This window comes from Vulpes vulpes, chromosome X, assembly GCF_048418805.1.
Source record: "Vulpes vulpes isolate BD-2025 chromosome X, VulVul3, whole genome shotgun sequence".
Taxonomy (NCBI): Eukaryota; Metazoa; Chordata; class Mammalia; order Carnivora; family Canidae; genus Vulpes; species Vulpes vulpes.
In genome coordinates, this window is record NC_132796.1 from 43149121 (window position 1) to 43161041 (window position 11921).

The 11921-nt window shown below is 41.6% G+C and overlaps 1 protein-coding gene across 25 annotated transcripts in view; it reads right to left on the reverse strand.

Annotated features, from left to right (window-relative positions):
- Positions 1 to 6960, reverse strand: part of HUWE1 (HECT, UBA and WWE domain containing E3 ubiquitin protein ligase 1) — a 168606-nt gene extending 161646 nt beyond the window's left edge. For 15 of the 25 annotated variants that reach the window (XM_072743430.1, XM_072743424.1, XM_025988650.2 and 12 more), the window contains exons 1-2: positions 6704 to 6960; positions 558 to 694 (exon numbers count right to left, since the gene is read on the reverse strand). The gene's annotated coding sequence lies outside the window, so the exon portion shown is untranslated. Of the gene's footprint in view, positions 1 to 557; positions 695 to 2498; positions 2587 to 3834; positions 4016 to 4074; positions 4446 to 6397; positions 6506 to 6703 lie in introns of those variants that run through there. The other 10 variants (XM_072743422.1, XM_025988648.2, XM_072743414.1 and 7 more) reach the window with 9 other exon arrangements.
- Between the last annotated feature and the right edge of the window lie 4961 nt (positions 6961 to 11921).

The following is an 11921-nucleotide window of genomic DNA, read 5'->3' on the forward strand; positions in this document are numbered from 1 at the left end:
TGGTTTAGCGCCGCCTTCAGCCCAGGATCAAGTCCCATGTCGGGTTCCCTGCATGGGGCCTGCTTCTCCCTCTGCCTGTGTCTCTGCCTCTCTGTGTCTCTCTCATGAATAAATATTAAAAAAACAACAACCAGCAAACATTAAAAAATAAAAAAAATGGGTGGGCACAGTAGGTAGAAGTACAGATGAAGCAGAATGGCTACAAGTGGTAACTGTTAAACATGGTGATGGATACACAGGGAGATCACTATACTATCTGATTTGTGTATGTCTGACATTTTTCATAACTGAAAAAGGATTAGACATAATATCTTGCAATTTTATTTTTTGAATAGGGTTATTTTTTGAATAGGGTTTTTTGCTTAGGGTTATTTAAAAATCATGTACAGACAGAATTCACTTAAACAATAACACAAGAAGCAGCCAGTGCCACATCAGATCCAAACAATGAAAGAAATCAAAGTAGCTCATTTACAGAATGGAAATACATATACCACCCCCAACTCCATTCCAAAAAGTAAAATACAAATACTACCCAAAGATCTACAAAAACTAACCTAAAATCACAGCCAATCATGCTCATCCTGGTGGGAAATCCCAACACTTCTCCAACAGTTTCCTGAACCTTCCTGATCAAGTTGGTCAGCTAGTTCCTCCTGAGTGCTAACCCACTCAGGTCAGGCTATTGGAGGACCTACAAAAAAAAAAAAAGGTAGGGGGAGAGAGAGATACATTTATTAGAGTATGGGGGAGTTAACCATTATATCAATGTTCAAACATGATCACAGTTATTATTTCTTAAGCAATAGCTCTTACATATCAATTTGCATTTTTAAGGACCTGCTTTAAACAGCAACAAGAATTCAGAACCAAGAGCCAAACCAATTATTCTATTCTGACATCTAGGCAACACCTTTGAAAACTCCTCTCCATCCTCAAACCCAATGAAATTATAGGGGATAGTAATTACAATTTTACATCCTCACTATATAATTGATACTAAGGCAACGCTAAATTTATTATTTTTTGTGGAAAAAAATGCACATACAGAAACTACTTTTCACCTTCACATACACTTTTTGGGCATACTGGGAGACAACTGATAAACACCTGGGAAACTCAGGCTGAACTCTGCCACTGAACCTTAGACAAAGCTTTTAACTAGTATTGCCACTCTTTCCTCTCTTTTTAGAGATCTACCTAGAATAAATTAAATCTTTTAGGTCATACCTAAATTATCATTCCCAGATTTATTCTAGTTCTGAATGACAAGAATCAAATTAAGGTTTAGTTAATTTCTGATTCATTGCTTGACCCATTGCAAAGAACTCCAAGGCAGTATCTCAAAACGAAAGTGCTCTTCTGTCCTCCCAATGAAAAAGGGGGGAAATCCTATTATCTCCAAAGCACTTTAAACTGAACAAAGCAAACCCTAACACTCAAAATTAGTGTCCATATAATTACCAGATGGTTACCCATGGTAATCTTTAATCCTCGGTAAACTTTTCACCATCATATTCCTATTTCAAACCTCATCACCTGGCCAAGGTGATAGATAAAAGTATTCGGTTTCATATTGGTCTAATCAATATATTAACAGCAAGACTTCCAAACTGAATATACTCACTTCTTTAATTTAATTTAGAATTTAATAAGAATTTAATTAATAATTTAATAAGAATGCCGGGAAATATAAAATGGCAAAACACAACAGGAGGTAGTGTATTAAAGAACTGACAGTAATTTGCTATGGGAAAGAAGCTTGGTATTCCAAGCAACTTTCCTAAATTCTCTCAGCTAGGAATTACCCTGTGCAGGTATAGCCAAATAGATCACCACACTGATCTGAGGAACCAAAGAAAGGAGGCAAGGGAAAAGCAGTATGAATACTTGAAAACTAGCTGGTAGAAGTTCCCTTGATTACTGTGAAAAGCATGACAATAAATTTCATCTTTGAGTGAATAACAGAATTAACTCTTTTTGAATGGAAGGTGGGAGTATGCAAGGGATGAGGCATCCCTTCTAAAAGGCAGCACACCTGGGTGTGGTTCTTGATAGGAACCTTTATGGCTAGTTGTCATTTCAAGATAGTGACCTTGCACTAAAATTCCTACACTAGTAGGTTAACACAGGTAGAAATCACAAACATCATGAACCACTGGAGAAAAAGAGGGAAAAAAAATTACAAAAACGACCACGCTGGCCTAGAAATATACTAAAAACTTACAATTAGAGGAATAAAAATCTCTTTTTTTCCCCAGGTCATAAAACTACTATATGACACAGATCCATCTTCCAACCTATTCTTCCACCAAGAAAAAGTAACCACAATATATTGTGTGCCTACCATAAGCTGGGCACTTTACAAACTAATTCTAGCCACTATGAGCGCCACTATTCCTATTATACAGATGTATAAACAGAACTGAACAAAACTAATTTGCTCAAGGTCACAAAGTTCGATGTGAACCCAAAGCACACAGTTATTTCCACCATACCAGGGTGCCTCCCTTGACCGGAGAATGTTGAGGTCTCCTCAATCTAGGCAACATTGGGGCTAACAGAAAACAATGCTGAACATGTGATCTATAAAGAAAAGAAAAGATAGGAAATCATTTACAGTAATGGTGGAACGGAAGAAGGGAACAGGAAAGTAGAACAGGACAATGATTGAGGGTCAGAAGATAATCAAAGCTATTTTACTTTCTATCACATGGAAGGGAAATGTAGTGGAGACTGACAGGCGGGTATCTTCTCTCTAGGGGATTCAGTTCTTGAAAAAAAGAACACGGAGGTAGGGAATCAAAGAATTAAGTGGGAAGCATGTTAAAAGGTGGTTAGCGCAAAAACAGGTCCACGGACCAAGAAGACTCAGCAACTCAGAAGAAGGCAGAGAAAAGGGGCGGTTCCAGAGCTTGCAAAGAGGGATGGCAAGGGACAGAAAAGGACAAAAGTTGGTTTACTGGAGGATTATCCCCTACAGCCTTTTCTTTAGGTTTTTGCGGGGGGGAGGGGGGCGTTATGAGAAAGGGAAGGCTAAGAGCTCCAAAAGGATGATCTGCAATCATCCAGCCACCAACCCATTCATTGTTCCATCTAAGAATGGTTGAGCAGTCGGCAAAGTTGCAGAAACCTGCCCTGTACTCGAATCAGGGTCATACAAGCATGAAGACTTGAGGAAACGGAAGGCTACTGTATAGTTCTATCCACAAAGATGGAGTAAATGCACGGAACGGGAAAGGCTCTACTCAAGCCTTACGTCAAGGGGACAAGGGAAAGAGGGTGACAGGACAGGCTAAGGGACTTGGGCTAAGCTCTTCCTTAGTGGGGCTGGGGAGGGGGTGAGAGGGAAAGCTTTGATCACCCCTCTTAAATATACGAACCTCAAATATCCATGTGGATGAGGACAGAATTAGGGGGAAAAGGGGAGGAATACGTCAGAGACACTAAAGCTTGACCCCTAAATGTTAGTTCAAATACCAAAGCAGTTAAGAAAGTAGAGCCCACCTCAATTCAAGAAAAACTAGGGGATTCATTTGGGCCGCTAAATGGGTGGAGAACAGAGGCAGGCCTGAAAAAAAGGTAGCGGGGAGGGAACCAGTCGTCATAGGTTGGTTCCCTTTCCCCCACTGTCCAATCTAACCCCCAACCCCACTCCTTAACTAACTCTAGGATCCCTGCCCCCCCAACCTTCCCAACCCGTCCACTGCGGTGGCAACAACGGAGGCGTGGACCGATTGGTGGGGCAAAGACGGGCCCACACGCGACCGAGGCCCGGGAAATGGTGTCGCCTCGAACAGAGACAGCTTGGTCTTTGCCTCAGGTTCAACTTACTATCACCTCGGTGTTTCGCCAACAGTCACCTCCTTAACGTCGGCTGCCCGGGAAGCGTCACAAACCCGGACAGCCAACACCTCAGTCTCGGGTCCTGGCCGGACAGACATCAGCTTCCGCCGCCATCTTAACAGCAGCGGACCGACCCTAGTCACTGCCCCCCACCCCCACCCCACAAGCTACCTCCGCCACCGCGAAAGAATCCCACGAGGACGTAGCCCCGCTCGCGCGAGAACTCACCTGGTAAGAACAGCACGACCCAAAGAGGCTACTGCCGCCTCCGCGGCTGCTGCAGTCCCTAGCAGAACCGCGGCCGCCTCCGCGCAATCCCGCGAGAATCTCTTACCGGACGGGAAAAGCCTGAGCCCAGCCCTTCCCAGACCCCTCCTCCCACCAAAGCCAAAGTCGCTACAGCTCCGCTCTCACCCTACGCGAAGCGAAAAGCTAATGACGCACAACCTCACGAAGCACCGAGGGGCGGAGTCAGTCTGCCGCCGCCAGCTCCCGCATGCGCCGACAGAACTATCGCGATATTACGTTTTAGTCTCTGCGAGACCTTCGAATTCACCGCAGGATAAGGCCCGCGACTCGCCTTTAGGAAACACGAGCTCTCGCGAGACCTATTGCATGCTCCTAAAAAGGAGAGAGGCGGGGCTTCATGAAAATGACTGGGAGTTTTTCGGGGAAGGGAGGAACCTCCCGTCCTGCAGGGATCTCGCCTACCACGAGGTTTCCGACCCACTGCGGAGCTGGCTGCCAAACCTCGCGATGACACAGCTCAGCGCCAAATCTCGGCCATGTCCTGAAAACTGCCTCCGCCCCCGATCTAAGGTGTCTAGAGCCTAGTGCTTGAGGAAAATTTAAAAAGTCAACCTGTTTATTCTCATGCTTCCGGACAGATCTGTACCAATTAGCCAAACTCCATTCTGGAAGAGGAGCAATGGGTCTCCCATTGTTACCTGCCTCCAGTAATCACATATTATCCTGGACTAACCTATAAAAGACGTTCAGTCTCACAATAAGCTCACAAATGCAAATGAAAACAATGACATAACACTTTTTGCCCATTAGATTGGGGGAAAAAATTTTAAAGACATAATATCCTGACTCCTTCCCTCGCCGCACTGCAGGCTAACCTGAATCCATCTTAATGTAACGAAGGGCTCTTATCGTTAGTTCTAGCTCTAAAGCCACTAATTTTTAACTCCTGACCCTTTACCTTGGCATAACCAAAAGATTCAATAAAGTGGTTTTCGCCAAACAAAGGAGTATGACCTCAAAGGAAAATTAAAGCTGGGGTGGGGGGGGGGGGTGCGTGCTTGCAGTTTTTAATATGGCAGTTTTCCCACGTCTAGCCAACAATGTTTCTCCAATAAATCTTGGATCCAATCTGGCTCGATTTGTGGGCTTTTCTAGTCTAATGCTTTGTTCTGTCCATTCTAATTTAAATATTGTTCCTTAGAGTACAATATTTAATACCTGATAGTACAAATAGCCCCATCTTTACTTATCTTTTAAAATATTTCCTCGGTTATTCTTAGCCATCTTTTTTCTAGATGAACTTTAGAATCGTATTGAGTTCCAAAAACTTGGCATATTTATTGAAATTCCATCAATTGTATAAATCAATATAGGAAAAATGGGCATGACTACAAAATTGAGCCTTCTTAGCAAGAAGCGCGATATTGCTTTTCCATGTATGCATTCTTTTATTATATACCTCAATAAAGTTTTGTAGTTTACTTCTAGGTATTTTTTAATTTTTCTTGCTACTGAGAATGGAGTAATTAATATTACATTTTTGAAATGCTTATTGCTTATAGATATTTGCCTACTTACTTTTGTAATCGGACAAATAAAAAATATGTTCAATTTCACTGGTAATCAGAGAAATGCAAATGAAAACAATGACATACCATTTTTTGCGCTTCAAATTACTCCAAATGACAAAGATTAATAATAATCCATGTTGGCACAACTGTGGAAAATGGGCAATATTGCACAACATTGGGGAGTGTAAATCAGTATAGCCTTTTGGGAAGGCAATTTGGACAAATGTATCAAAATTCAAAATGCATATACACTTTGAGTAGCGATTACTCTTCTAAGAATTTCTCCTACGGAAATACTCATACATGTGCATGAAATGTATATATACAAACCCATTCATTATAGCATTGCTTGTAATAGCCCTTCTCCCCCCAAGGGAAACAAGATAATGTACATCAATCGGAAATGGTTAAATAAACTGTAGTACAATCGTACAATGCAGCTGTTTATAAATGAGATAAATTTAGATTCCCTGGTATATGAAGAGCTACAAGACATATTAAGTTTTTAAAAGGCAATTACCCGAAATGAATGTTTGTGCGTGTGTGTGTGTGTAGTACCATTTAGATACCAAAATATACATATACAACGTCTAGTAGTTACCCGCGAAGCCTGCCTGGCGGCCCCTCACCTTCCCCCTCCTGAAGCCGCCTTCCGAGAACCTGAGAGAAACGCCGAAGGCCTAGCCTCTACTCCCTCTCTAAGGCCACTTGGCCACGACTAATGCCGGTACCTCGCATCCCCACTGTCAGCACTGTCAGCCTCTCTCCCGCCGCGCTGCCTGCCGCTGCCCCGCAGCCCCAGAAGATGCGGCTAGCTTTTAGCTGGCGCCGGCCAAGGCCTGGGGGAGGGGAGAGAAGGCGGAGTTGAGGGAGGGCTGGGGCAGGCCGCCGGGCCCCTTCACCAGCCTCTCCCGCTGGCTCCCCAAGGCCGCCACTCCGCGACTCCGCGTAGGGTCCCGTGGGAACAACCCTCCGCGAGGAGCGGAGGATGGCTTCGCTAGCAGGGCCCGCCCCCCAACCCAGGGTAAGATGCTCACCTCGGTGGCAGTAGCTCCGCAGGGCCCGCAGGAGCGTGCCGAGTCCTCGGGCCTTGCTTTAGCCCTGCTCCCCTCGCTCGCCCTCCGCGGAAAACCTACCCCTCCGGCTCTCTTCACACCGGATCTGAGGCTCCACCCCACCGCTTGAGGAGCCCCGCCCCTGCCCCTCGGGAAGGCACTCCTTCCGCGGTGGAGCAGTCTACCTTGTAGGGGACTGCGCTTGAGCTATTCTCGGTCCAACAAACCCAACGGTAGAGGATTGTAGGGTCGCTAAGGAATTAGATTTGATTCGAGGCACGACGAAGGGTGACGTGATTTGATTTGATTTACGTTTAAAAATTAACAGTCTCTCCAGCTGCCTTGCGGAAGAGTAGGGGGCAAGAGGGCAAGCAGGGAGGCTGGAGCCAACAGGGACGCCGCCAGGGTCAATCCCCCCGCCCCCCCTCTGGGAAAATCCTTACAACACTTACTCCAGGCACTTAGTAAGCTCTCAATAAATATTATCTTTATTGTTCTCCTTGGTATTATTTGGGGTGGTAGTGCTATTGGCAAAGAGTTTATAGAGGATTTGCACCTGTGAATACATAGGAATTAAAAAGAATTTGGTAGCACGTACCCCTAACTATTGACCGGGCTTCATCTGGGTTGCAGAATGAGATTAGAAGATGGGAATAGAGGGGAGCTTTGAATGGCAATTTAAAATACTTCGGTAAGGTTTGAATTTTTTTTAAGTATTAACTCAGTATTTTAAAGTATAAAGACAAAAGCACAATCCAAAGTACTCTTGAGACACAGAAGAAATAAAAACTGTAATTACATCTCCCAGTTTTAATTCTAACCCTACAGAACAGTGGTTCGTGCCCCGAATTGAGAATCCGATGAATGGATTCACTGCCCGTCAAATATATATTTACACAAAAATTTTGTGTATGATCTAGCTTTATGGAGGCCCCTTTTGAGAGATCTTTTTATAGTGTTATTTTTAATGAGTGAATATTATTACATTAATGTTAATTATTTAACCAAGACTCCATGTTTAGGTCTTTTTTTTTATTAAAAGAAGTAGGACATGAACTTTGATGTAACTAAATATGTGCATATTTCTAAGATTTCTCTCCAGGAGAAATTTGTAGAAATGGAGTAGATAGGGTCAAAAGGTAACTCCTCCCAAAAAACACGTAACAGGCTCTCCAGAACAGTTGTAACAATATACGGTCTCACCGAAAATATATAAGAATTCCAGTTTATTTGGATATTCCTATTATCTTCACCAATACTGATAGTATAGTCTTCAAAAAAACCTTTTAATTTAGTAAGGCCTTTGATTCTAATTCCAACCTCTCATAGCATCTGCATTAATCCTAATAATCCATGGGCTCTACGCCTTTTAAGTAAATAAGTGATTAATTTAAAATACCTTTAAGTAAAAATATTATCATAGCATGTGATTATTTAATAGCCTAGTAAATATTTGCCATGTAATAAATATTTTTCTATATCATAACATTTTATTTTATTTTTTTATTTTTTATTTTTTTTTATATCATAACATTTTAATGGCAACATGAAACATTCCTTTCTTTAACATGTAATTAGGGATCCCTGGGTGGAGCAGTGGTTTGGCACCTGCCTTTGGCCCAGGGCGCGATCCTGGAGACCCGGGATCGAATCCCACGTCGGGCTCCCGGTGCATGGAGCCTGCTTCTCCCTCCGCCTGTGTCTCTGCCCCTCTCTCTGTGACTATCATAAATAAATAAAAATTTAACATGTAATTAGCTTTGTTTTTGTTGTTTTTCATTTAAAAATTTTTTCCTAATTACATATAAATGAGTACATTATTGCAAAGCACAACCCACATGAATTTATTTATTTTTTTTAAATTTTCATTTATTTATGATAGTCACAGAGAGAGAGAGGCAGAGGGAGAAGCAGGCTCCATGCACCAGGAGCCCGACGTGGGATTCGATCCGGGGTCTCCAGGATCGCGCCCTGGGCCAAAGGCAGGCGCTAAACTGCTGCGCCACCCAGGGATCCCAACACAGATGAATTTAAAACTCCTCTTACATTCATATATATATAGAAATACATAGCTTTGTTTTTTTACTTTTTAAAGATATAAATGGTATCCTATTTTATGCATCCTTCTGTTAATTGCTTTATTCACTTTCTATGCTTGATGATCTTTCCATGTCAGTCTATATAAATTTGTCATTTATGTACTGTATAGTATTCCATTGACTGAGTGTACTATAGTTAACTACTGATATAGTCACCTATTGATAAATATATATTGTTCTTAATCTTTTACTGTTAGTGTTATTTTTCTTACTATTAACAGTGCTTCAGTGAAAAATACGTATACATTTTTCCTTCATATGCTAAAATATTTCTGTAAGACAAAATGGAAAAATGAAATAGGTAGCTCAAAGACAGCACATTTTGAAATTTTAATATTTAATGCCAAATTGCCTCATTGAATGATTCAGTTTATAGCTCCCCCAGCAGTGAATAACTATTTCCCTAAATTTTATTCACACTATTAATCGATTGCTTTTTTAAATGTTTTATTTAAATTCAATTTAGTTAACATATAGTATATTATTAGTTTCAGGGATAGAATTTAGTGATTCATCAGTTGCATGTAACACCGAGTGCTCATTACAGCAAGTGCCCTCCTTAATGCCCATCACCCAATTACCCCATCCCCCCACCCACCTCCCTTCCAGCAACCTTCAGTTTGTCTCCTTTAGTTAAGAGTCTCTTCTGGTTTGCCTCCCTCTCTGTTTCTATCTTATTTTTCCTTCCCTTCCCCTATGTTCATTGTATATATATATGTATATAATGAAACATTACTCAGCCATTAAAAAGAATGAAATTTTGCCATTTGCAACTACATGGGTGGAACTAGACGGTATTATGCTGAGTAAAATAAGTCTGTCAGAGAAAGACATATGATCCCACTCATATGTGGAATTTAAGAAACAAAACAGGGATCCCCGGGTGGCACAGCGGTTTAGCGCCTGCCTTTGGCCCAGGGCACGATCCTGGAGACCCGGGATCGAATCCCACGCCGGGCTCCCAGTGCATGGAGCCTGCTTCTCTCCCTGCCTCTCTCTCTCTCTCTCTCACTGTGTGCCTATCATAAATAAATAAAATTAAAAAAAGAAATAAAACAGATTAACCAATTGTTTGAATATTTTGTCAGTGCAATAACTAAAAAGTGTCCATTACTTGCGCTTCCCTGATTGTTAGTGAGGTTGAGGGGAAGTTTCATATTTTGTTAGCTACTTGCTTGTGTGTTTTTTTGTAACTTGCCTGTTCATATCTTTTATCTGTTTTCCAGTTGGATTGTTTGGCTTCTTGTTATTAAATTATGCAGTCTGGGGCAGCCCTAGTGGCCCAGTGGTTTAGTGCCGTCTTCAGCCTGGGGTGTGATCCTGGAGACCTGGGATCAAGTCCCACGTCAGGCTCCCTGCATGGAGCCTGCTTCTCCCTCTGCCTATGTCTCTGCCTCTCTCTCTGTGCGTCTCTCATGAATAAATAAATAAAGACTTTAAAAAAAATGCAGTCTGGATATAGATCTTTGTTACATGTGTGGGAAATGTTTTGCAGACTTCTGGTTATTTTTAAACTTTCTCATGGGGTCTTTTGGGGTATAGATATTTTAAATGTTGATGTATTCAGATTTACCAATCATTTCTTTTATGGCTTTTGCATTTTGAATCTTGTATAAGAAAGCCTTTCTACTCCAACACTGTTCTGTATTTCCTTGTAATATTTTAGAATTTTTTTATGTTTAGCTCTTTAATTATCTGGAAATTTTTTGGTAAACATTTTTCTAAGTCATTAAATATTCTAACAATATTATTCTTAATAGATGACTATTATTCCCTTGTAATGCTAATTACTTATTAGTATTTTTCATTAGGACCTAAATATTTATTCAACAGATCATTGTTTCCCTTTATCAAAAACCAAATTCCTGGGGCAGCCCGGGTGGCTCAACAGTTTAGCGCCGCCTTCAGCCCAGGGCCTGATCCTGGAGACCCGGAGTCCAGTCCCATGTTGGGCTCCCTGCGTGGAGCCTGCTTCTCCCTCTGCCTGTGTCTCTGCCTCTCTCTCTCTGTCTCTCATGAATAGATGAATAAAATCTTAAAAAAAGCAGGCAGTCCAAGAAAAAAATTCTGTTTGCTTTAATAAATTATTATTTCATATCTTCTAGGGCAAGCCCCTCTGTTTTTCCCCCCACAAATTTCTTGACTATTCTTGTGCATTTTTTCCCAGATAAACTTGAAAATTAGCTTGTAAAGTTCTGTAAGAATTCCTATTGGGCTCTTGCTTGCATAAGTTTGTTTCATCAAACGGGTGTAGGATATAGTATGTGATAAACCAGTCTTCTGTTGCTGTACAATCATGTTGTTTCTAACTGTCCACTGTTATAAAGCAGTTCTGTAAAGGATATTCAGAAAATTCTTTGCTTACCATTATGATTATTCGACTACAACAAATTTCAACAAGGCAAAGCACATCCACATTTTAGGGGCCCAGTGTACTTTAGGAAAGATTTTACCAATTTACATTCCCTTGGGACGTATGGGTGCGCCATCTCCCTATTCTGCTTGCATGACTGGATCATTAAAGGTTTTGAACCTTTGAAAATTTGATAGGCTACATATCTCATTGTTTTATGGATGTAAAGTATTTTGTATTTGTTTTCATTTTTGCATAACAAATCACATATTTATCAGTGTAAAACAATACCTTATTGTCTCACAGTTCTATATGTCAGAAGTCTTGGTGGGCTTTACTGAGTTCTTGCTTTGGATCATACAATGCCAAAATCAAGGTGTCCCCAGACTTGGCCTTTTAAAAAAAAAAAAAAGATTTATTTATTTATTCATTCAGAGAGAGCGAGAGAGAGGCAGAGACACAGGCAGAGGGAGAAGCAGGCTCCATGCAGGAAGCCCAACGTGGAACTTGATCCAGGGTCTCCAGGATCACACCCAAGGCTGCAGGCGGCGCTAAACCGCTGCGCCACCAGGGCTACCCCAGACTTGGCTTTTATTTAGAGGCTCTGGGGAAGAATCCATTTCTATATTCGTTTAAGCTATTGTCAGGATTTAATTCCTTGCTATATTGTAGGACTGAGATCCTCATGGTCCGAGCTTCTAGAGGCACCCACACTTTCTTCGCCTTACTTATCCCTTTCTATCATCAA